General features: G+C 40.0%; 1 long non-coding RNA gene across 2 annotated transcripts in view; it reads left to right on the forward strand.

Annotated features, from left to right (window-relative positions):
- Window positions 1-13,262, forward strand: part of LOC113617335 (uncharacterized) — a 143,467-nt gene extending 130,205 nt beyond the window's left edge. For both annotated transcript variants that reach the window (XR_003431597.1, XR_003431596.1), the window contains one exon: window positions 13,074-13,262. This is a non-coding gene — a long non-coding RNA (uncharacterized LOC113617335). The remainder of the gene's footprint in view (window positions 1-13,073) is intronic.
- The last annotated feature ends 11,227 nt before the right edge of the window (window positions 13,263-24,489 follow it).

Raw genomic sequence — 24,489 nt, forward strand, 5'->3', positions numbered from 1 at the left:
CTTTAAGCAAAACTGCTTTATCACAGTATATAATACTTGGCATATAATAGGAGCACAGTAAATGTTTGGGTAAATGATTTATGTAGAACTGTTTTGTGTTTGAAACACTTCACAAGCCTTAAATATTCAAGTCAGACAGGATATGTAATTGTACTGCTTTGGGCTCCAAAATCAATGTGGGTTTTAAACATTTTGTTTCCCTGTCCATGATCAGTGACTTAGATATATGCCCACTAGGGCACCATAGTCCTGATCTCAGTGCAAGACAATGTTTGAGGCTGTTTTCAAGAAATACTGTCAGTCAGCATCCTTGTTACGGCCACTCCACGCTTAGGCCTCCTAACCTTTACCACCTGTGGCTCCCAGGAGTAAATTGTTTGTCTTACGATGGTTTGGGTTGATGGAGTGAATATACTTGACTGGCAGAACAGGAACGTCATTGGCCTGTCTGGCTCTCAGGTAATTTTTACATTCATAATAGCAGCTTCTTTTATTACTGTGATTATTCTTAAAATGACATAAATTTCTACCAGATCAGGACAGCAGTTTCCTCAGACCATGATTTGGTGCCGATGCGGGATCCTCAGAGCACGCTCAGCAGTACACACTGGCTTGACATCTGGCATCCATGACTCCTGTGAGATTGGCTTCCCTCTAGATGTGCCCTGAAAGCATCCCTGCTGTGCCCCTTCTGTCCAAGTGTAAACGCATCACAGGAAACGAACAAGTAAAGATTCAAGTTTTATGGAAGGAATCGAGAACCCCTCACCCAGCTGGAAACCCGGGTTTTGGTGTCCAGGAAATTTGACCAGCCGTTTGGATAGAGGCTGTTGTCTGTGGCACCTTAGTCCCCTTCTCCTTCTAAGCTTCCCACATGCTGTCCATAGCCTCTATTCTAAGTCATCCAGCTGAGGAAAATTGCTTCAGGACCTTTAAAATGTGAAATAACGGTTGTCTTTTACTGTGGATTCATTAGTGCAGCTGGATTTAGTTATTTACAGTTGTAAATTTGGCACTGTTTTTACTGAGGTAGGGGACTCTTTAAAATAATTGAAGCAGTCTAAAGCTAGACCTATAAATAATTATTCATTTCCACTTGTTTTAATATGGAGATAAAAATATTAAAATGATTAAAGAAAATAGGTATATAACAAGGGAGTTAAGACACCGAAGTAAAAGTAAGAGGAAGAAGCCTTTTCACATTTCCCTTGCGACTGTCTTCCCAATTCCATTTTCGCTCCAGTCTAATGAATGTATTTTAAATAAAATTCACATACTCTCTTTGCTCTCTGTCTTCCTACTACTACAAATATCAGCTCAGCCCCTCTTTCAGATCCACTTCAAGGAAATGCAGACTTGAAAAACTCTCCCCCATGGTTTTGTCTGAACTAGCTGCCGTTCTGCAGCACACTGGATCCAGTTGCTGGAGTGGGGGAACCCGAGAGGTGAGTGAGCGAACGAGCGAGCAAGAGCGGCCACTTAGCTGAGTGAGTCAGGCGGGCCTGTGTGGAAGGATGTAGGTGAGCCAGAGACTAATGGGAAAAATAGGGGGTCTTCACGAATTTTGATGTGGGGAAATCTGAAAGGTTCTTCTGCATGCCAGGGTATTTGAATATTTGGGAAACAGCTGGCTGGGCTTTGGGAGAGTGCCTCCTGATTCGCCTCGTCAGATGTTCAAAGATAAAATGAGGCAGCCAGCACGCCAGCACATAGCTCATATAGTCTTGCAGTCAGTTTTGAATTTAGATTTGAATTGTGATATCAATGTCATGGTGGCACATGCTTTGAGAAGGTACTTACAGAGAATAATTGAAAGATTCAGTGTGAAGCTTCTGAAAGTTGTAATTTAAAGTTCCAGAAGCCTCCATATTACTCTCACCATTAAAATTTAAAATGACAGCAGCCCAATTATGTATGGTTATTTTCTTAAATAAAATCATATTTCTACCCCAAGTGAAAGATTCATTGCTGCCCATTAATCTCTGTCAGGAAAACCAATCTCAATTGCGTCCAGTGTTAGCAGCTAAGATGGCTCGCTTTATCCTGGAGACAATGAAACGACTGGGGGAAGCCGAGCTCTGGAAGTCCTCTGGAGGAGCTGGACTTGCAGCAGGCTGATTTGCATGATAATCACCATTATGGATCCTCTCTGGTGCCAGCCTCCACACTTAACCAGTGCCGTATAACTTTAGTAGCAGCCGAGAAGCCCAAGTAAGGGCTGTAGCACACATTTTACAAAACCTGAATGATGTCAAAAACTGCTAGTTAAGAGAGGGCAGCTGGTTGTAAAATTAAACCACACTGAGGCATGGAGACTAGGAATGTAACTTAAAAACCTGATGAAGGATATAACTTTGGGGACTGTTGAAAGATATAAAGCTTTTCCATCTTTTTTTAAATTCACAGAAAACTGTTTACCAGAAGAATCTGTTACCAGAAGGACTTTTGTGGCCACTGAAACCATGGCATGAAAGTAGATCAGTGAAAACAGAAACTTTTTCCAGTGCAGAAATTTTAGTCTCTATCAGTTAAAAGTATGGAGCCAGACTTTTAGACTATGAATCTTTCCACCAGTTTCTTTGGTCTGTTTCATTTTACTTTATACTGCGCTGTGATTTGGGGAATATAGTGTAATGGTAGCCAGAATTGCAGTGAAAAATTGCATGGGGCTGGTCAAGCTTAAACCATTGTTATTCATCAAAACCTTTATTCCCTAGTGTTCCCTGGGACAAAGGAGCACGTGAATCAGTAATATTATGATGCATGATGTTGAATGATATAGAGTATATATACATCAATGTAATCTAAGCAGTGTCTTGTAAATAATAGATCACATAATTTCTCAAAGGTGTCATAGTATGATAAAACATTTACAGGTAGGTCTTGGTTCTTCTGAGTTTTGTCATGACTTTAGTATAGCCAGTCCTGTGGCAGTTTGCAAGTTTAATTTTGTTGTCTGGCTGTAGCCCTAGTATCTATCTACCTTTTTATAAAGCTGATCCTGTGATACGAACTCAATTTTTTCCTTCAACTGTGCGTCAAATCACTGTGGCTTTTCCTCTTTCTTCCCTTTTATTTATGTCTCAGTAAGAGGCATCCAACTTCACTTGTGTCCATGATTCCACCACTGTGCTTAGATTCTTGCTGTAAATTATTTTGAGTCTTCTACTTTCCACGTTTGACATTTTGTTGGCTTCGTCCTTAAAAAAAAAAAAAAAAAAAAAACCCATTCCTAAATTCCCTACTCTGTTTCCTTTCTTTCAGTTCTTCCTGACTTGTCTACTTTCTTGCTTCTGGCTTCTCACCATTTACTCTTTAACTTATTGCAAGGTAGATTGAGCCACCACCACTACTACTTTCTCGGACAACGATTATACTCCTTCTTAACAGACCACTTTTCTCACTCTGCTCTAGAAGGAGAGCAACTTACCTAATGGGTAAATTTGGAGTAAGTAAGTGAGCCAGCTCAGCTTACTGCCACCCTCCTTCTAGCTGTAGAAGGGCCTGCCTACTGAGAGCCACATTCTTCCTGAGGCTGGGAGCCCACCCCGGCCCAGCACTGGCTTGGCTTGTGGAGATGGCCTGATTCTGTAGTTTAGACAGCTAGGCTTGTTTTGGCTTTCACACTAAGCTACTTCCTTCACCCTGGTCTCAATCAGTAAGTAATAAAGGTTATATTCTAGCCTCTCATCTGTTTTATTTTTGTATTACTTCTAAACTTGTTTGGAATGCAGGAGAGGAAGGGTGTCTCAATGTTGGGGAATTGCTTAGAAATCTAAATAAATACAACAATGTGTACAAGTAAAAAGTTAAAGTCCTCCTTTCCCGATCTCACTTTCCAGAGGCTTGGTTCCTCTGTCTCTCTCTCTCTTTCCCCACTTTGTAAGGATATAGCAAAAAGGTGGCTGTCTATAAGCCAGGAAGCAGGCCCTCACCAAGAACCAAATCTACTAGTACTTTGATCTTGGACTTCCCAGCCTCCAAAACTATGAGAAATAAATGTTGTTTCAGTCACCCAGTTCATGGTATTTCTTATTGCAGCCCAAGCTGACTTATTCTTCCTGATTTTTCTATGCATGTGCAAATGTGTGTATATATAAGTATATAATAGAAGTATTTCTACCTGAATGTCACATAACAGAAATATACATAGCTATATATTTATACTTACAGCTCTCTAAAACAGATCTTTTTGTTTCATATACCTGCATATTCTCCATATATATGTTTATTTATATACATACACAGTTGTATTTTCCCCCCAAATGGTAACACACTATATGTTTTGTTCTGCGTTTTCCTTTTTTCACTGAACTCCTTTTCCTGTCAAAAGAGACTGTGGACTTAAAAAATTGTTCACAACCTAAAAGTTGAGAGTTATGTTTTATTCAGTGGGAATTTTTAGGACTTCAAGCCCGGGAGGCAGCATTTCCAGTAACCCTGAGAGAACTGCTCCGAGGAGGCAATGGGGGAGCCAGGTTACACAGAAGTTTTGTAACAAAGGGCAGGTAGTCAGGAACATCAAAAGATTATTGTAAATTAAAGAAAAGCAGATATCCCAAGTTAAGGAATTTAGCGCTTTTCTTTGTATGGGAAGATGCAAGAGTCTGGGCTCACTGAAATCATTCCTTTGATATGCACCTCAGCTCTCTGGGGACTGTATCCTGTGTTTTCACATCCTGAGTTTCCTCAGGGCCCACGGTAGGCAGTGGCTACAGTCTGATGGCTGCTAGATGGCAGGTATTCTTTTCTTCCTGAGTTTCCTCAGGGCTCACGGGCTCATGTTGGAGGACTGCAATCGCTGATGAGTGTGACATCCTTTGTTTACTGATATGGCAGGAAATATTTCTTTTCTCAAGACATATCTTATTATTTTTAATGGCTGCATGGTGTTCTTTGGTTTGGATGGTCCTTAATAAACCATTCTTCAACTGCTGGCCATTTAGATCATTTCACATTTTTGCGATTAAAAGCAATGTTGTAGTGAACATGGTAGTGTTTTTATTTTTATAAACTTGTACTAGTATTTCTGTAGGAAAGATTTCTAGAAGTGGACTTGCTGGGTATCTCTTAAGATTTAATTGATTAATAACAATCAGAGACTCAGGTTGGGAAGGATTCTGAGAGAATTCAGAGTTTATCCCATGCTCACAGGGAAGGATGTTTTCTTCTCACTTTGACTTTGAAAAATTCAGAGAATGAGACTCCATGTTCTTTTTCAGGAATACCTTACAATGACTTGAAATCAACTGTAAAAGAAACAGTAATAGTTATGATGCTGTGGCTGAGTGAGTTGGAAGTGAAAGTGAAAGACAGAATCCTAAAGTAATATACACTTCGGTGAGCCTGGTTTGCACGCCAGTCAAGCAACACAAGATGCAGGATTATCAGAGTTATGGCAGTTTCAGGTAGTTGGATCAATTAACATTCATATAGTAGGGAAGTTAGTACCTTGTACTTCATGTAGAGTAGCAATGGGAGGTTAGTTCACTCTGGGTGTCCGAGACTGCAAACCTATCCCTTAAGATGGCCCTCAGCTAACGGGCCCCAACTTTAAGCCTTGGCTCTATCACTAGGAAGCAGGTGACCTGTTGAGAGTCTAGCCAGACTACACATGATCTTAAATCTGATTCCACCACCTACCCCACAGTGCATCATACCTGAACACATAGTTGGGCTGCCCTTCACCTGGATTGTTTCGCTTGTGTCCCAAGGCTATTTCCCTTGCAGAGAGGCACGTGGCAGCCCATTTACAAGCTGACCTAAAGAAAAGAAAAAAACCACGATGTAACATGACAGAGCTGTGCGTTCCTGACTGTTTCAGGTAGCCCCCTCCAAAGCAGGTACGATTTGTTTAAAATCTTTGCAACACCGTGGTGACCTCTGTGGCAAAGCCCTGTGTATTATGGACTTGTCTCTCAGAGCGGACATGTTCTTGACTGTTACAACTTATACATTTTTCCCACTTGGGGTGCACATGGAAGCATGTCTTCATTAGAAACAACTGCAGCTTGAGTAGTAAAGACGACCATGTTAAACAGCTAGGAATTTTCACCTAATTGCACATTTATACAACTCTTCAAAAAGGATCAGGCAGCCTGGCTATGTCAGATCATTTCACCGCTCACCAAAGAGATTTGAAATGGACTTTTAATTATTATTGCTGATTTGCTATGGCTGTATTCCTTCATATGAAGGTCTGATTAGGATTAATTTTCTTTAATTGATGAATAGAGCACTTACACTTGTAGGGTTGCACTTGTTGTTACATATTGGCATATGTACTGTATTGTGGTGTTGGCATATGCTATGTATCATGACTTTTTTCTAGAGTGCTAATTACAGGCACTTCTTATCTGTTTTAGTTTTGAGGTCATTGTTCTTCCTTCCTTCACCTTTGTGTGGCTTTTTAGATTTGTTAATGGAGATAGAGCAGGGCTAAGTGACTATTAAACTCTTTTCTATATACAGTAAAACCCATTAACATGGACCTCACTAAATTTGGAATTTATGATAATGAGGGCAGGGCCTGGGTTAAAGTTTACTTTTGCATTGTCTCTGAACTAAAGCTTTGCTGAGCTAATAAATAGTATACATATAATCACAGGGGAATGGCACTCTTACTTTTAAAAGCAGCCTTTTCCAGCACTCTAGAGAAAGGCCTTGCTGGAGAGGTAATAAGGTAGTGTGGAGATGGCAGAGTGCAAAGACTGTGCCACATACTACTTTTGTGACCTTAGACAAATTTTACTTAGCTTCTCTGAGTATCTTTTCCCTCATCTATAAAATGCAGACATTTATCTAATTTATGGGGTTGCTGTGAGGGTTAGATTTAATACAAAGTGCCTGGTATGTACTTCATAAATGGCAGATAATTATTACCAAGCTAAAATAATTGGTCAGCTAATTTCAAATACTTCTTATTTTTTTAAGTAAGGCAGGGTTCCTCGGCACTTCAGAGTTTTGTTAATCTGAGATATTGCTTTATTATTATAATTGATGAAAGGAAAACCCCAGCAGTTTGGTGTGGTGGTAAAGAACATGAACTTTGGAGTCAGACAAACTAAGGTTTGAAAGTAGTTCTATCACTCATTAGCTATGTGGCCTCAGGCAAGTTACTTAATATCTCTCAGGTTTTGTTTTCTAATTTGTAAAAGTGGGGTGGTAATACCTGCGCCAGGACTTTTGTAAAAGGATTCAATGAGATAATGCTTGTAAAGTGTTCAGCCCAGTGATTTTCATGTTCTAAACTCTCAAACATCAGCTGTTGCTATTATCATGATCTTTTTTTTTTTTTTTTTGCGGTACTCGGGCCTCTCGCTGTCATGTCCTCTTCGGTTGCGGAGCACAGGCTCCGACGCGCAGGCTCAGCGACCATGGCTCAAGGGCCCAGCCGCTCTGCGGCATGTGGGATCTTCCCGGACCGGGGCACGAACCCGCGTCCCCTGCATCGGCAGGCGGACTCCCAACCACTGCACCACCAGGGAAGCCCTGTCGTGATCTTTTTGACAATAGTCCATAGTGTAGACTTTTCATTAATTCAGACTTGTCTTTTTAAGTTCACCTAATTAATGAATTTCATTTGAGATATAATCTCCATTCTAGATGAAAATTTTAAGTATGTAAGTAAGAAAATTATAGAGAAGCAAAATGGCTAAATACATAGGGTGAAAGAGGAAAAAATAATATTTTAAAAGTGGAAGCACAAGGTCTCAAGGTAGATTTAAATTACTGAATAGTCACTTTTGTGCATAATCTTTATGTTCTTTGTAAAACGTCTTTATATTAGCCAGAAAGAAATAGAACTTTATATATACGTAGTAGAAAGTGTGGACTGGTGATCTGCTCATATCATTCATTGGCGAGAGAAGCAGTAAGTCCTTGTTCAACTTTATTTCCATCTTCTTGCTTTCCCCTTATGTTTCATAGGCTGTATGGGTGAGAAATGTAAGCACTATAGTGTCCTGAATGGAGACTATAATCTATCCTCCCCTTAATGACAGGCTTACGTAGGTTGTCAGAATCCATCACCTCAACAGATCAGACTGAATTACTTCGATGACTGGCAAATGGTACCACTTGTGGTGAAATCCAAGCAGCCAGGGGTGCGTGCATGCGTGTGTGTGTGTGTGTGTGTGTGTGTGTGTGTGTATTAAATGCTCGTCAATAGGAGAAATGTATTTTACTGAAAACTCTCATCCATGCTATTTTTGTAGAAGCAGGAAGTGTTCTTCTTCCTTGGGAAAAATATAAGAATTATTTTTTGGAGATTCTGACCTATTGCAATACAAATTCACAACCATAAATGAGTAATCAGGTTTTTTTTGTGTGCATCATGTGCATGCGCAGTGGAACTTTGTAATAAAAACTAGAGGGGACAGAACCAATAATACTCTTGGGGCTATATGGCTTGACTTTCCAGGGCTGACCAATTTAAGCAGGTAATTGTAGAAAAGTAAAGTCAGTTTATTAAGTTGACAACCAATGGTTTAGCGTATACAAATTTTCATAATACTAAATTCACAAGTCAGAAAAAAACCTTTTGTCAGACCATGTTTTCTAAGTTTGGGTCAGAAAATGTGATCACTGTAATGTACACCATGTTGATTAGTTGTATTATTTCAGATTTTTACTGGAAGTATCTAATGGTTAGTTGTTAAGGTATGGCATTATTTGTCTAGATTTGGCATAACAGCAGAAACAGCAGTAATAACTCATTTTTATTGAATGCTTACTGTATGCAAACAGTGCTAGAAGTGGGGGATATAATGGGAAGGAAAAAAAAAAAAGACACACCCTCATGTTAGAAACAAGTTCATAATTTGCCCAAGGGTGGATAGCTAGTAAGTGGCAGAGATAGAATTACAGTGCTGTATTTGTTATAGCAGCCTAACCTATACCGAAATATAGTAGCTTAAACAAGCTAGAAGGAGCTCCCTGACAGTGGAGGTGCTGTATCAGCCACATCAGCTTTGGACTGCTTATGCGTAGACTGTTGAGTAAGGAAGAAATAAACTTCTATCTTACTATTCTGCTATCCCTGCTTGTTAGCTTCATTCATATGTCTGAAGATTTATAAGCATCGTCTTTAAAGGCATTCCTTAGATGTTGCACCCCTAACTTCTGCTCACACCCTACTAGCCATACCTAGCTGCCAAGAAGACTTGAAAATATAATTTTTATGGTCATATACCTTTCAACGTTCAGGAGTTCTATCAATAAAGGAAAAAGGGGAGAATGGGTATTAGGGGACAATTGGCAGTCTCTGTATCATATGCCAGTTAAGAGCATTGTTTCAGACTTGGACAAGTGACAAATGACCTCATGACTTTGGAATACGCCTGCATCCATTTTCCATTTCTTTCCAAGTAGTATATATCAAGGTTATGTATATATGCACATATATAGTGTGTGTATGTGATATGTTTAAATATTCAAAATACATGAGATATGAATATTACATGATTCTACAGTGGACTTTGGTCATCTGTAAGTGCTAATTCAAAATTTCACAATAGAAGAAGCCCACTTGCTTTAATCTTTGGTAGAAAGCCTTGTAAAACCCCCAGGATCTGTCTTGCTTGCATCCTCACTCTCAAAAAGATCTCAGACTCAGAGATCTTTGTTGTAAGACCTGTGTTTGTAGAGAAATGGATTTATAGAAAAAAAAAAATTACTTTAAGCTTTTGAGTCAGGCAGGTATTTAATACATAAATCATAAAAAACTCTGACCCAGAACTTCAAAATTTCCTAAAATTCTTGGTCTATTAGACCTTTACTATAGAAAAATAAATTAACAAGTATTTATTCAGCATATACTTAGGTTAGTACTTATGTTGAGATGGACCCACAGAATTTTATCCAGGTATCCCCTGAGGCTACAAGCGGTGGGAGGAGATAAACATAGGTTAGACCTCAAGTACATACACATATATTCTTATTTATTACCTGGGTGCTGCCCTACCCCCTGCCCTCACCTCTCCCTCAAACCTAACGCAGTTTCTGATGAGCTCAGCTACCATTATGGAGCTGCTTGGAAATATTGTGTCTTGCACATAGATAAGCCTCCTTGGTCCCTTACTCCTGGGTCCAGCTCTTTAGATCATATTTCACTAGTGGCTAGATGAGGCAGAAGAAAAAAATGAAAGGAAAGGTTTAAGTTAGAGCTGGTCTAATTATTCCACCCTAGGCTTTATCTGGGTTGGGGGTAGATGGTAGTTGAGGAGCATGTCTGAAGTGGGGGGTAGTTCCAGACCTCTTTTGCCTCATTGGCCACATGGAAATAGAGAGAAGCAGTCCAAAGAGAGTGAGAACCCCAAGAGACAACTCCAAAGAAAACACAGAAGCCTACAGGTTAAAACTTTAAATTTTCCTCTCAATACACCAAAAGCTCCACTTCCTTTTAAGAAGTTTAGTTGAGTCCAGTAACTTGATTCAGTTACCTGGTCTCTTTTCCTCCATGGCTGTGGGGCTGGGGAGTGGAGTAAGGGTGGAAGTGGAGCTTTGCCTTCCTGTTAGAGGTCAACATCAAGTACTTTGGAGGCACCATAACAACTACAAGACATGGCCTTTATTCCAGTTCTCAAAGACTTAACAGTCTGTCTGGGGAGCTAATGTATATGAAACATTTAGTGAAAACCAAGCACTTAAACAGTGTGATATTGATTATTCCCGAGGAATCCAGATAAGGGAAAGGTAAAGTGGATTTGTTTCTTGGGGAAGACTTCTTAGATCATGTCATGAGTGACATGCCAAAGGATGAAAGGAGCTAATTAAGAAGGAAGAAAAGAGGGGGTGAACAAAGATTCAGAATGAGCTTAGAGGTCAGTAGAGTTGTATGCCTGAAGCAGAGACTTCATGTTGGAGACTAGGAAATGAAGTGGAAAACTTCAGAAATCAGGCTGTGGTTAGGCTATAGGTAATCATGTAAGGTTTGGTTTTGTTTTGTTTTTTTAAACTAAGTTAGTATTAACCTCGTTATTTTTTTAATGCAATGAAGTGAGTATAAATTAATAAATGATTAATTGAATTAATGAATAAAAAGATAGGTGTTATAAAAACATTATAGTGTTAGAATTTGTCTAGGCTGAGAAAAGAGGGCTCCTATGCAGGACCTCAGCAGCATAGATTGCCAGGAAACAGCAGGAAGTGAAGACTAGGTGTATCAGGGTCTGGGAGCCTGGCTGCACTAGGGTTAGCCAGCAGTCAGTCCTCAGAGACCAGGAGGATCTTGGGATTGGTTCAGGGAAGCTGTTGGATCTGAGGAAATGCAGTTCAGCAGGAGATTTGGGCAACTAGAATGTAGACAGCCAGTGAGATTCGGAGTCAGGAATGGTGGTATGGCAGTGGACAATCTATTCACAGCAGGATCCCAGCCAGCGGCTGGAGTCCTGAAATAGAATCTGGGGAAAAGTTGTATCAGGGTCCTCATCAAGAATATTTGGGTTCTGGGCAAGGCACAAAGCCTTGTCGGAAATGGGAAAGCTAGTCAGTGCAGAAGCAGGTGTTTTGTTTTTTGTTTTTTTTAACATCTTTATTGGAGTATGTTTGTTTTACAATGGTGTGTTAGTTTCTGCTTTATAACAAAGTGAATCAGCTATACATATACATACATCCCCATGTCTCCTCCCTCTTCCCTCCCACCCTCCCTATCCCACCCCTTTAGGTGACAGAAGCAGTTTTGAAGATTGGGTCAGCATGTCTGGGGTTGGTAGGGAAACAAAGGGAAAAATGATGATGAAGCAGTTTAGAGTAAACTCTGCAATTCAGTGCATTGTGGCCAAAAAAGGGGCTGAGTTTGCTTCTCTTTTGCCTGCTTGATGATGGGCTGAAGGTCACAGCTACACTAAACCTCTTAAATGGAGATTTCAGGGGTCCTAGCTCAGAGGGATCTTGGAATGAATGGCTAAAGTGGAGGCCCAGTGGAAGTAGCATCACTTGGAAGGGGTTGAGACTGCAGTAGAGGAGACCTTGGCATAGCTGGGAGGCTGTCATAGTCCAGGCTGAGGAGAATAGGGCCTGACAAAGCAGGGAACTTTTAGTAGCAATTCAGAAGAAAAGGGGTCTGCAAAAGACATTTCACATTAAGAAGTAAAAGCCTTCAGTGACAAGTTTGATGTAATGGATAGAGAAGGAAGAACCTAAAATGACTCTAGGTGGATTTTAAATGCTCGTGTAGTATGACATTTTTGCTCATGAGCTGAAAGGTGTTTTAAACATATATGCAATTGCTTTTGACCAATTTTTAGAAACCCAAATAAATAAAATAAATTAGTTAATAAATTGTGTTAAGGCTAATCTTACTTGAGTATTGGTTTGCTTTATATCCCACTTCAGTGGGACATCTCAGAGAGACAGTAGCCCATGAGCATGTAAATGAGTAAAAATGTTTCTTGCAAAGATGTCTTTCTTTCCTGGTCTAAGATTGTGTTACTGATATACATGTGCATGGGTATGACTAAAAAGCCTAAGGTGGAACCCACCTGGATCCTTCTAGGCTCCTCTCATGTGGCATTTGCCATGGAGCTGATTTTGAAGTGTTCATGCATTCTTCTTTTACCCACCTGGTTCGTTCAGAGCCTTTGCTGGAGAAAGTGTGCTCCTGCCTGCCCAAATTGCTTCACAGTGGGCTTCTCTATCTGCAGCTGTTGTTTCCCAGCCAGACACTTTGGTGCTACCTGATGGGACGTAAGCAGGAACTTTGCTGTTCACGAAGGGATAGGGCTCAGAATCTCATGAGGGGTTTTATTCCTGTTTATCAAGGCAAGGGAAAACACACAGAATCTCTACCTGGGTAGGGAAGGAACCTTTGTTTTCAAAATGCACAGATATGTGGTATTTCTGATTTTATTAGGCTTGGATTTGTGCCTGGGGGTGGCATGGATTTCAAAGTCATTATTTAAGGTAAAGAAAGAAAACTTTAAACAGCATTATCACCATAAAAGATTCTGGTTGTGTTTTTGAAACGTTGAGCTAAATAATTTTAGCGATCAACAAAAGACCAACCATTGTACTTCTGAAAAGTTGTTCTTCAAAAGGCTTAGGTTAATAATTTGTTTCCATTTTGTTCACAGGTGTACTGTCTGTAGGATGGAGATAGACTGAATACCTGCTTCGCTGAATACTGGCTTCAGATCACCTTTCACATTTTCTTGTTGGAAAGGCAACTGTTGGAGAATCATCTTGTTACCGTCAGCAAAAATGGAAACAAATCAAGACATTAAGAATGCCACGGTGAAGGACTTCCCTGGTGGCCCAGTGGTTAAGAATCCACCTGCCGGGCTTCCCTGGTGGCGTAGTGGTTGGGAGTCTGCCTGCCGATGCAGGGGATGTGGGTTCGTGCCCTGGTCCGGGAAGATCCCACATGCCACAGAGCGGCTGGGCCCGTGAGCCGTGGCCGCTGAGCCTGCACGTCCGGAGCCTGTGCTCCGCAACGGGAGAGGCCACAACAGTGAGAGGCCCGCGTACCACAAAAAAAAAAAAAAAAAAAAAAGAATCCACCTGCCAATGCAGGGGACATGGTTCAATCCCTGGTCTGGGAGATCCCACATGCCACGGAGCAACTAAGCCCATGAGCCACGACTACTGAGCCTACGCACCTAGAGCCCGTGCTCCACAACAAGAGAAGCCACCGCAATGAGAAGCCTGTGCACCTCAGTGAAGAGTAGCCCTGCTCGCCACAACTAGAGAAAGCCCATGTGCAGCAGTGAAGACACAACGTAGCCATAAATAATGAATAGATAGATAGATAGATAGAATGCCACAGTGAGTGACCAGCAGTTAATGATGCCAGTGTTATGCAAGCTTCGGCAAAGGAATTTTTCAAGACAGTGTGCCTCACCAGCCAGAAATCAGGAAAGTTGAACCTCTCCTTTTTATCTCAGCTTTTTCTTAAATCAATGCAACCCCTCCAAATTAAAGTGAATTGAAACATGCATTGCCTTTTCAACTTAATTGAGTACTTACTGTGTGTGAATCACTGTACAAAACAGGGAAGGGAAAATGAAGGGACAAATAAGATGTGGTCCCTGCCTTCAGTGGATTTATAGTCAGTTTCAGGGCATACATTTTGTTGTTGTTGTTTGGTCTTCTGCTCTTCAGCATGTCTCTAAAACAGGAAACAAATGGAAAAGTATATTCTGTAAGTATTTTAAATCTCTTTAATACAAAACAGAACAAAACAAAATTCCTAATGTGGGCAAGTCAGGACATCTTAATTCCATTTTTTTTGGACTTCTGATAGTTAGGACCCATTTTATTGATTCCATGTACATTCAGGAGACTTTAGAGATATTAATACATTATAGTTGGAGCAAATTTGCATAAATCCTTTTTCCCCCTTAGGTGTAGATTGTATATTGAAGAAATATATTGTGTTTGTACATTTCTTGGAAAGTAGGGAGGTAAATTAAATCTGTTGTCTCTATAGGCCTCTGCCTTCAATGCCCTAGGGGTCTGCCACTCCAAGTGAGTTACTAGCATGGAGAGGGGAAAGGTTTGCCTCAAGATTGAGGGTGTTGTTCATGGACCCAAGAAAGGGCAGGGAAGGAGCAAAAGAGACCTGAGCAAAGGCTCTGTATGAAAATTTGGCTATTTCAGTGTTCATTGTGTTGTCTGTATTCCATAAGTTGGATGACTATACAATTTTTCCAAAAAATTACTTCTGATCTGGGAATAAGTCATGAGTTTTCCAGTGTTAAGATGCTAATATGACTGTAGACATGGTGTCTGTGACACATTTTAGTATGTATGAGCCAACAATAGACATGTCTTTGTCTTGAGTAGTGTCCACATTTGAATTGAAAATGTGCCAGCTTTTTTTTTTTTTAACATCATCAACAGACTTCTTAATTAAGCTGCCAGTACATACTGCCAATAGCACTATGTGCTGCTTGAGAAATGAACTGTGTCAGTGCTGTTTCTCTCATTTAATAAACAACGTTGCTCCCTATAAAATGGATATAAAGTGTTCTTTGAATGGAGCATTATATGGCTCCCTAAAGAATTTGTTGAGAATTCTCAAATCATTCCTTTTTATTTAATTTCTAAAAACTTTTATTTTGCTCCTCAGTAAGGAATAACTCTAATTTGACCAATGACTTTAATTATATGATTCATCCTTAATAGGATGCATTGCCCCACCCCCAAACTCCTGATGGTGATACTGGATATTGGTTATGTTACTTTCAGTTTGCATGAAGTAGCTTCCAGGAAGTCTGAGTTATGAACCTGTAGTGTACTAAATTGTAGATATCTATTTACTGTTCTGGGAGATTTTTTAGGGGGACAACCTCTGTATTCCTTGTACCTAGGACAGTGCCTGGTGCATAGTAGGTAAGTGTTCAGTAAATATTTGGTGATCAAGGCATGTAAAGTAGCTTTTTTCATCTGTGGCTCGTAAGGCTCTGTAAAGGACAGAGGGGTCTTGCTAACAGAGTAGCACCTCTATTAGTTTGTAGTTTACCTCAGTGTACTTAGAATGAGTCCAAATCAGCTGGATACTTCGTATATTGTCTAGTTCACTGGTCCTCTTAATTGGTGTCTTGGATTCACCAGTTCAGCCCTGTCATTCATACCAACATCCACTCTGCTTCCCCTGCACAGGGGCGGGGCTGCTCGGCTTCTCCTCCTCTGGGTTGTCCATCAATAGAAGAGCAATCATTCTATTCAGTGCGTACTCATGATGTGCCAGGTGCTGAGCTTAGTGCTTTTCACAGAGCCTCTTAATTATCTCATTTAAACCACACAGCAACCATTTGAAGTGGGTATTATCCATTGCACAGATGTGTATCTTAAGTCATGGGGAATCTAAGTGCAGATCTTTTAGATTCCAAAGCCTGAACTATTAACCCCTACCCTCTGCTGCGTCCCAGGGGAAATTCCCACTGCCTGGGGGTGGGGGACAGTTCAAATCTGGTCATAGTCTAGATTCATTGCATTTAGTTATTACTGAACAGCAAACTGTCTAACGGATAAAACCCAGCAAATCACAGTTGTTTTGAGAATGGGGGAGGGCAGAGCAATTGGGAGAAAGCAAAGTTGGAAAGAAACCAATTTGAGCCAAACCTTTAGCCTTTACCTCATAATCTTTTTTTTGGTAAACTTTCTTTTTTTAACATAGCCTGACACCATGTGATAAATCAAAGCCAAATGTAATTGACCCAGAATTGATCCCCAAATGTCTTCTGGGGGAATATGCTTTAAGTCTGGTTGTTGATTCTGAGGAATAATTGTCACCCTAGAAAGGTAATTACATATGCCATTGTTTATACACATAATAGGCTCAGAATGCATGTTCTGCACAGAGGGGAAGAGAATCCTGCTTGCACATCAGGGGTGTGCAGTCTGTATTGTGTCAGAATGCCACAAATAGCATTTGAACTGCTCCCTATTACTGTTTATTTCCCTGATGTGTGTGTGTGTGTGTGTGTGTGTGTGAGAGAGGGAGAGGTTAGGAGTGAGGAAGGTGATGGGCCATGGAAAGCTGTTTGTTGAGCTGAAATGGCAGTGATTTGCTTCTCCTTAATTTTTTACTTTACTGAAACATGTTCTGGATCTGATTTATTTGGCTTGGTCTGGTTAAAAAGACTTTTCTTCCTGCTTGGCATATGCTTATTAATGAGTTCTCATATTTCTTTCCATCAAGGGCTGTTTACTTTGTGGAAATACGAAGTGAGAATCTTTCTCCTAAATGCCCTGGTTTTGACCACCCCTTTAAGTACGCCAAACAGTCAGCTAAAATAGTAGCTAGTGCCTTTCCTCTCACTGTGCTTTCTGGTAAAACATAAATGGGATTTAAACCACAAATGACCAATTAAAGCACTTCATGCCGTTTCCTTTAGCCATAAGACAGTAGTTACCCTAATACAACAAAAAATGCTATTTTGTGGTAGTCTAACCCTAGAAACATTTTTTTTTAATTAAAGCCTTAAAAAAACAAAATGTCATGACTTTTTGTAGTGCGGCACAATGGAAGAGGTACATATGTATTCCAATATGGAACTGGGCATTGTTTGAAGCTGAAGCAATTCATCCTGGGCTGTTCTCTGCTGCAGTGTCCAGCAAATTGCGTGACCTGCTTGTTAGGCTTGACAACAGTATTTTACCTAACAAAGGCCTCTGCAGCACCGAGCAGCAGTGGAATGTCAGATGTCAGATTGAGCACACTTCTTACACAGATGTGCAGCCGTAATAGCCTCTAAGGAGATGCACGTGGCAGGGAGCAAAGGGTGGGGACGGGCGCTTGGAACGGTGTGGTGTGTGAGTATGTAGGTTGGGCTGAGTGGGAGGGGGAGGCCAACACTTAGCAGTAGGGATGTGGCCCCGCTGACCACATTTAATCAGCCCTCTGTAAACAGTTCAACATTTTCATTGTTCTCTAAAAACTAATAAAGAGAAACAAGCATTTTTCATTCATCTTGAAGTAATTTTCTGTCAGGTTGGAGACCCTTGTGGCCTCCAGCTTGTGCAATGCTAGCTGTGTGATACGACAACTATTGCAATTTATCTTACAAACTCTGGTCATTCACATGTCAGTTAGTGTTCACCAAGCCGGCATCTGAAACTGTGCAGTTAACGAGTTTTACAACATTTCTATCAAGAGAAACTGTTTAGCATAACTGACTCTTAAGGAGTTATTATACCTCTAAAAATCCATTTTAAGGGGCATTATTTAAATAAAATAGAAAAATGGTTCACTGCCTTTTAAAGGGGCTACAAAAAAAGTCCATCAGCTCCAGTGCAGTAATCCTCAGCTTAAAGCACTCTTGAGAGCACTTCTGGGAATTGTCAGCATAATGAAATGTTTTGTGAAACGTCCAGATAGATTCCGTTACTCAATTTTACTGCACCATATTTATTTTCCTTCCAGTTTTTAAAGAAGTAAATTACTTTTTGAGAGGATGATTCTATGCTGTATAGATTAACTGAGCACATTATTACCCAGGTTGTAGCAAAAGAGATGGTTCTGCTTGCAGTGTCATCTATATGCATCTTCAAACAGGGGCAAAGAAGAGAAAAGCAGCTTTCCCCGCCTTAGTGCTTTAGCTCCAAAAGGGTTAAATCGCAATGTGGCTTATAGAGTTTTGCGTTTTCCTCATGCCACATTTTTTTCAGACTTTTAAATAACTTTGGTACACAATGGCATCTGTAATTACTTTCTTTAAACTTTGCAAAATAGACTCTGTTTTCTTATCCTAAATAAATAAATGCAGGAAATCCCATACACATGTACATTGGCACATGCCTAATGATACATATCGTTTGAAACCGGCCCATTTCAATAGGAGATGCTATTGAACATTTTACTTAAAGAAGAATAGATTCCTCACATTAACCGAGATGGCCCATGACCCCAAACCAGTTAATAGCTGGAGTCCATAATGGAGCACTATATATAGCCTAGCAGCAAGTTCATTTAGTGTATTATGTTACCTAAGAGGAGTAGGAGCCACCACTTGTAATATAAATGACTTAATGGTCCGTTCTATGATGACCAAGACCAGGAGAAAAAGTATGTTCTACTGTAACAAGAGATATTTCATATCTTTAGGAGGTGTATCTATAACATGGCACATTTTCATTTTGCCACAAACGGGTTCCCTGATTTCTTAGACTGCTGTTTGTGCACATGACTTTAATTTTCTGAGGGAGATAGGAAGGTGTTCTTTGCCTGTTAGCTGTATCTGCCCATAAGAAGCACAGTAACATCCATGAACCAGATACAATTTGACATAATTTATGCCTTTATTACCTCCTACAGGGTGATATTATTTCATGCTGGCACATTAATGTTTCCAGCACGATACTGTCATCCCTGGAAATTTTACCTTATGAAGTTCAAATATTGAGGAAAGGGTTTAAATTTTTTCTAAGGGCCTTAGATTTGGGGAAAATGCAACTTATTCTAAGGTCGGCTTTTTTACTCTTTTTTGATATTTGGTGGCACTGTAGATAATGTTCAGATAATGGGCAAAAATCATATCTGAAAACTCTTACCTCTTCTTGGCCAAATATCTTGTTTTTGTTCTGTTTCCATTTTTTGCAAATAATATTTCATCAACTTTAACATACTTTGCTGCTATTTGTTCCCCTAGTGATGTACACTCAGGAGACATTGACCAAAAAATGTTCTTGAATCCATTTGGTGTAGTACTTAGATCTGTCTTAATACTCCAGCATTCAGAATTAGGGCAGGTGGAGTATGTAAGTTTCTTATTGCTGCCTTAACACATTACCACAAATTTAGTGACTTAAAATAACTCAAGTTTATTATCTTGCAGTTCTGTAGGTCAGAGGTCTCACTGGGCTAAGATAACTTGTTGACAGAGCTGCATTCCTTCTGGAGGCTCTAGGGGATAATCGTTTTCTTTGCCTTTCCTAGCTTCTAGAAACTGTCTGCCTTCCTTGGCTTGTGGCGCCTTCCTTGGCTTGTGGCCCCTTCCTCTGTCTTTAAGACTAGCAGTGATGAGTCAAATTCTTCTCATATGGCATCTATCTGACCCTGTTCCATTGTCACATCTCTTTCTCTCTCTCAGTGCAGCCAGTAAAATGTTCTCCACCTTTGAGGACTCATGTGATTAGATCGGGCCCACCTGGGTAATCCAGGATGCTCTTCCCATTTCAAGGCCCATACCTTAGGTGACATCTGCAAAGTCTCTTTTGCCACACAAGGTATCATATTCACAGGTTCTGGAGAAGAGGACCTGGAAATCCTTGGGGAGGGAGCAGGGCATTAGTCTGCTTACCACATGGAGTTTCAGAATTCTTTCTCATACTAATATTTGAAGGATTAATAGCAGTTGCCAGCCTAGTAGTCTCCAAACTTTAAAAATCATGCATGAAAATAAAGTTTTTGAGTATGCACCTCAATATATGTACATTTCCTTCTAAACTATAATATTATCTACATTAATAGTGTATATACTAGTAGTAAAACTTCATTTCTTTTTAATATATAAATAAATAAAAGCAGATCTTCTGATGGTTTCTTTGCACTCCAGTGCATCATCTTGTGTGCCCCTAGGGCTATGTGTGCCTAATTTTGGAGAAGAAGGGAAAAGGAGGAAGTCTGGATTAGCTTGTGTAAATGTAGCTCTTGACTCTTTCAGACACATAAGGCTTCAGGGTAAGGAAGGGACTGCAGAGACGTTTTTGGTAGTCTCTGATAGTGTTTGGAAGTGAGGAAGGAAGTTGTTTTGCTTACACTATTACTGCTGTTTGTAGTTACAGAGGGTAATAGTATAGAATGTAACATGCCCAACACTGTCCTGAAAGCTGAGAGATGCAAATTATAGAATTACGAGACAAATGCTATTTTATAAAAGACTAGAAAGAGGTTGTTTACCAGAAATCTCCAAAACATGAGTTAGTTACTTATTTAGAATAAGGCCATATCTCATCAGAACAGCTACTCATGTCAGTGTACTTGAAAATCCCAAGAAACTTAATTGCTCAACGACTGTTTTGAACGCTAGTAGTAAGGTCCATATGAAACTGGGCTGAGGGAAAAGGTGATTCTGTTACGTTTACTTTAAATCATATTTTCGGGTTTAAAAAACATCTCTATTACACCAGCCACATTTGATCTCCATGGCATGTAGGCTTACTACAGTGTAGGAAAACCAGAAGTTGTAACACAAGCCGACTATGTTAAGTCCCCTTGCGTTACTGTTTGAGATGTTCTCAGAACAGTCAGCCTAGAAAATGGGATGTTGCTAAGACGTGCTGACACACCTCTGAAATCAAAAAGAGCTTCTGCTGGCGAATGAAAGTAGGTTGCCACAAAAATGTACATCAATTAGGAAACAAATCAATGACTGTTGGCCAAGTGCCATAAGTGTCCCGGAGGCAGTCTGGGCAGTATATTTTTATTTGATTTGCCCCAGGCCACTTCCACTCTCTTCCTGAAAGATGGACAGGTAGTCTTCTCAAATCCTTCGCTGATAGTTTCCATCCATGATCTCAAAATGTAACTGCTAACGTGTCAATGATTACTGTACAAAGAAGTTAACCACTACTGCTAAATTTCCCCACTGAAACCCGATCCAGGGATTAGCAACAATAAGGAATCTGTTTTCTTTGCATTTAATTTGTACCTTCACACTATTATCTCCAATGTTTTAGTTTCAGGAAATGTGGTCTCAGGCTATTATAACCACATTTCATGCTGCTGTTGCACTGTTATTTGATCTCTATGGTTGGAAATGACTACTGAAAAAATAAAGCTAGCATACTTTATTTTAATTATACCAGTGCAGTGTCTAAATAAAAAATGTACTTTATATTTAATGTGGAGCACAGATTAACAGTTTTATGGGACATATCTATCTATATCATTTTCTGTTTACACATCAGTTATATATCTTTCTCTCAGCAAAACAGATGCCTATGGTGTGAAAACAAGGAAGGAGAGCATCGAAGTTACAATCACATGGGCAGTAAATAACATCTTAATTGGTCTGGAGTGCCGGAGTTTGATTTTTTTTTTCCCCGCCTGGCTTTAATTTATTGATTGCTATAGCTTATTTATCTTCCCAGTGATTTGTACAAGTCTATTTCTTTCCTCAATAAGCCAGTCTATAGTGGCTTTATATTGCAAATTCCATCTGGGGAAATGGTCTAGTGAGAGAAGTGCCGTTGCTCCTGGAAAAGCCATTATTTAAAAGCTTTTGTAGAGGTAAGGGTAACTTCTCAGTTTTTACACTTTGTCTTCTGGAAAAAAGAAGGAAAGAAGAAGTGCAGCTATTACAAAGTTGCCACCCAATATATGTTTCAACAATTCTTACTCTCCACTTGTTTGGCAGCAATAGGAAAACAAAGAAGGATTTAGTGTACGCTTAAATTTTCCTGTACACGAATTAGATCCTAGTGAGGATAGCAAACAGGAATGGACTGTGTATATCTAATACATGATATGTAAACCCTGGATTTTCTTCTGCATGCTTTTCTACAGCTCCATGCCTAATATCTTTTTTTAAATAGCACTTTAGGATAAACTACACTTCAAATGACACATTATGCTCCATAGTGCAGTTGAGAACTGGCAATGTAACCATTCTCAGGAAAGCTGGTTGGCAAAAAATCCACCACTTTTTCTAGTATGTAGCTATCCAAAGCTGAAGTCAACCCTGGAAAATTAGTGATTTTTTTTCCTCCTAAATCAATGATTCCCTTGTTCATTAAATCAGCACTTCCAGTGTTTGTCGTGATTCTGTTTGGTTGTCTTGATCTCACAGAATATTAGAAGAGTGCTCTGAAAGATTTCCTCCGTTGATAGCTGAGGGAAAAACAAGTTTACAGATGGCAATGCTATACTTATGCTATGCAAGTGATGCTTTGCAAAGTGATTCTATAAACATATTCCAAAGGGGAGACTCTGATATCCCATCATCACCCTAATATAACCTTAACTGCCTTTAAATGAGCTAATGAAAATTTGGGGCAGGTCTTTTAGAGAATGCATTTGCATTTGCCATAATTAGTGGTAGGCAGATCTCACTACATCCAGGGACAATCTCGAGACAACTTCTTGATCGACTATTAGTACTTAATTTCTGAATGTCAAACCCTGCACGTCTTAATTTCTAGAGAATAAGCTCAATTGAGCTTAGTCCCCAGTTACGCAAAAACTGCTCGGATAAAACCAAGTGGACACCAATGTAATGAATGTGGTTATTAAATTGTTTCAATTGAAAGAACCCTATTCTTACACCATCATAATGGGAACAATTTATCCCCACTGATCGGCCTGTCTCTCTTTCTCTCTCTTTTTTTCTGAGCTCTCTTTGATCTTGAAGCATATTGCGGTGGTGTGTCCTATTGAAAAGCGAAACTGGGGCAATTTTAATGCTTTTGTACCTTACCAAGTGCTCTATTTTTTCTCTGTTTAAAAATAGCTGTTAATTATAAGTGCAGTTTAAATGTCTCAAGTGACCCAGAAATGCAGGTTGGAATGAGACAGATTGTGTGTCTCATATGAAACAGATGTACTTTCACAGAGCATTCTGAATTCAGTCTTCCCTCTGTATCCTCCTCTTGAGTTATTTCCATCAGGTATTGAGCTGGTCTAGTACCATACTATGAAATCCCACACATTTGAACAGGGTGAAAGAAAAGCAGACCTAATTTTTTGTGTGTGTTTTTGTGCCACAAAGAAAAGCCTCTTTTGTATATCAGTCCCTACTATGTGGGTGAATATTGTGCTGTTGGTGTTAGATCATGGGACAAGGGCCACTTTCCTGGCCAGGAAAACCATATGATTTTCTAGAGCTCCACCCCTGTCTCTTGGGTCACTGGCTTTGCGCTGAAAGAACACCGCAAGAGTGATAAACATATCCCTTGAGGTCCTTCTTCAGCTTAATTCAATAGTGCCCGAGGACAAATTAACCTCCTGCTAGATTGCAAAGATCTCTGATTCTTCACTGGTTTCAAAAAACTTGTGTTTTTAGCTCCTTGCTAACCTGTAACCACCCTGGAGATGGTTACACTGCTGGTGATGTTTGGGGGACCAAGGCTTTAATAAGTGATGTACTAACTCAGTAAAATCACATTATTCATTTATTCTGCTACAACCTAAACAAATCTGGTACTTACCTAATTATATGTGGTCATATACTGTAGGTTTGAAGGTGCTCCTATCTAGTGTAGTTCCAAGAAGTGATTTCAAAATTGAATTTAAAATAGAGTGCGTGTATATGGAATCTAAAAAAAAAAAAAAGTTCTGATGAACCTAGGGACAGGACAGGAATAAAGATGCAGACGTAGAGGATTGACCTGAGGACACGGGGAGGGGGAAGGGTAAGCTGGGACGAAGTGAGAGAGTGGCATGGCCATATATACACTACCACATGTAAAATAGATGTCTAGTGGGAAGCAGCCACACAGCACAGGGAGATCAGCTTGGTGCCTTGTGACCACCTAGAGAGGTGGGATAGGGAGGGTGGGAGGGAGACGCAATATGGGGATATGCGGGATATGGGGATATATGTATACATATAGCTGATTCACTTTGTTATACAGCAGAAACTAACACAACGTTGTAAAGCAATTATACTCCAATAAAGATGTTAAAAAAAATAGAGTGCATTCCAGTGGTTTGATGATCTTTTCCAGGTTTCTTAAGATCTTTGGTAAATATCCCAAAGCCACCTGCACATTTGCACAGTGAAGGAATTCAAGACTCGTCCCCCTTCCTCCACTTGGATTCAGATCTGTGATCCAATCTCGCTCGCTATCTGGACGAGAGCATGTCTCAGTGAGGGGAGGGCAGTTTATATGCCTTGGCTCCCTATCTGCTTGTAACTAGAGATGCCCAACTGAGGAGTTCTTCATTGCTATAGCAATGGCATTGAACACAGTTATCGTGTCGGCTTAGGGACTGATTTTTTAAGTTCTTTCTGGAAAACGTGTAGATGTTTTAGTCAAATTCTAAATGCAGGCACTGATTTGAACATTTTTCATAGCTAATTTTTTATTTTAATCAGTAATTTT

Source organism: Aethalodelphis obliquidens, unplaced genomic scaffold (genome assembly GCF_003676395.1).
Source record: "Aethalodelphis obliquidens isolate GAN/ISIS:26980383/991018 unplaced genomic scaffold, ASM367639v1 scaffold4, whole genome shotgun sequence".
NCBI classification, from domain to species: Eukaryota; Metazoa; Chordata; class Mammalia; order Artiodactyla; family Delphinidae; genus Aethalodelphis; species Aethalodelphis obliquidens.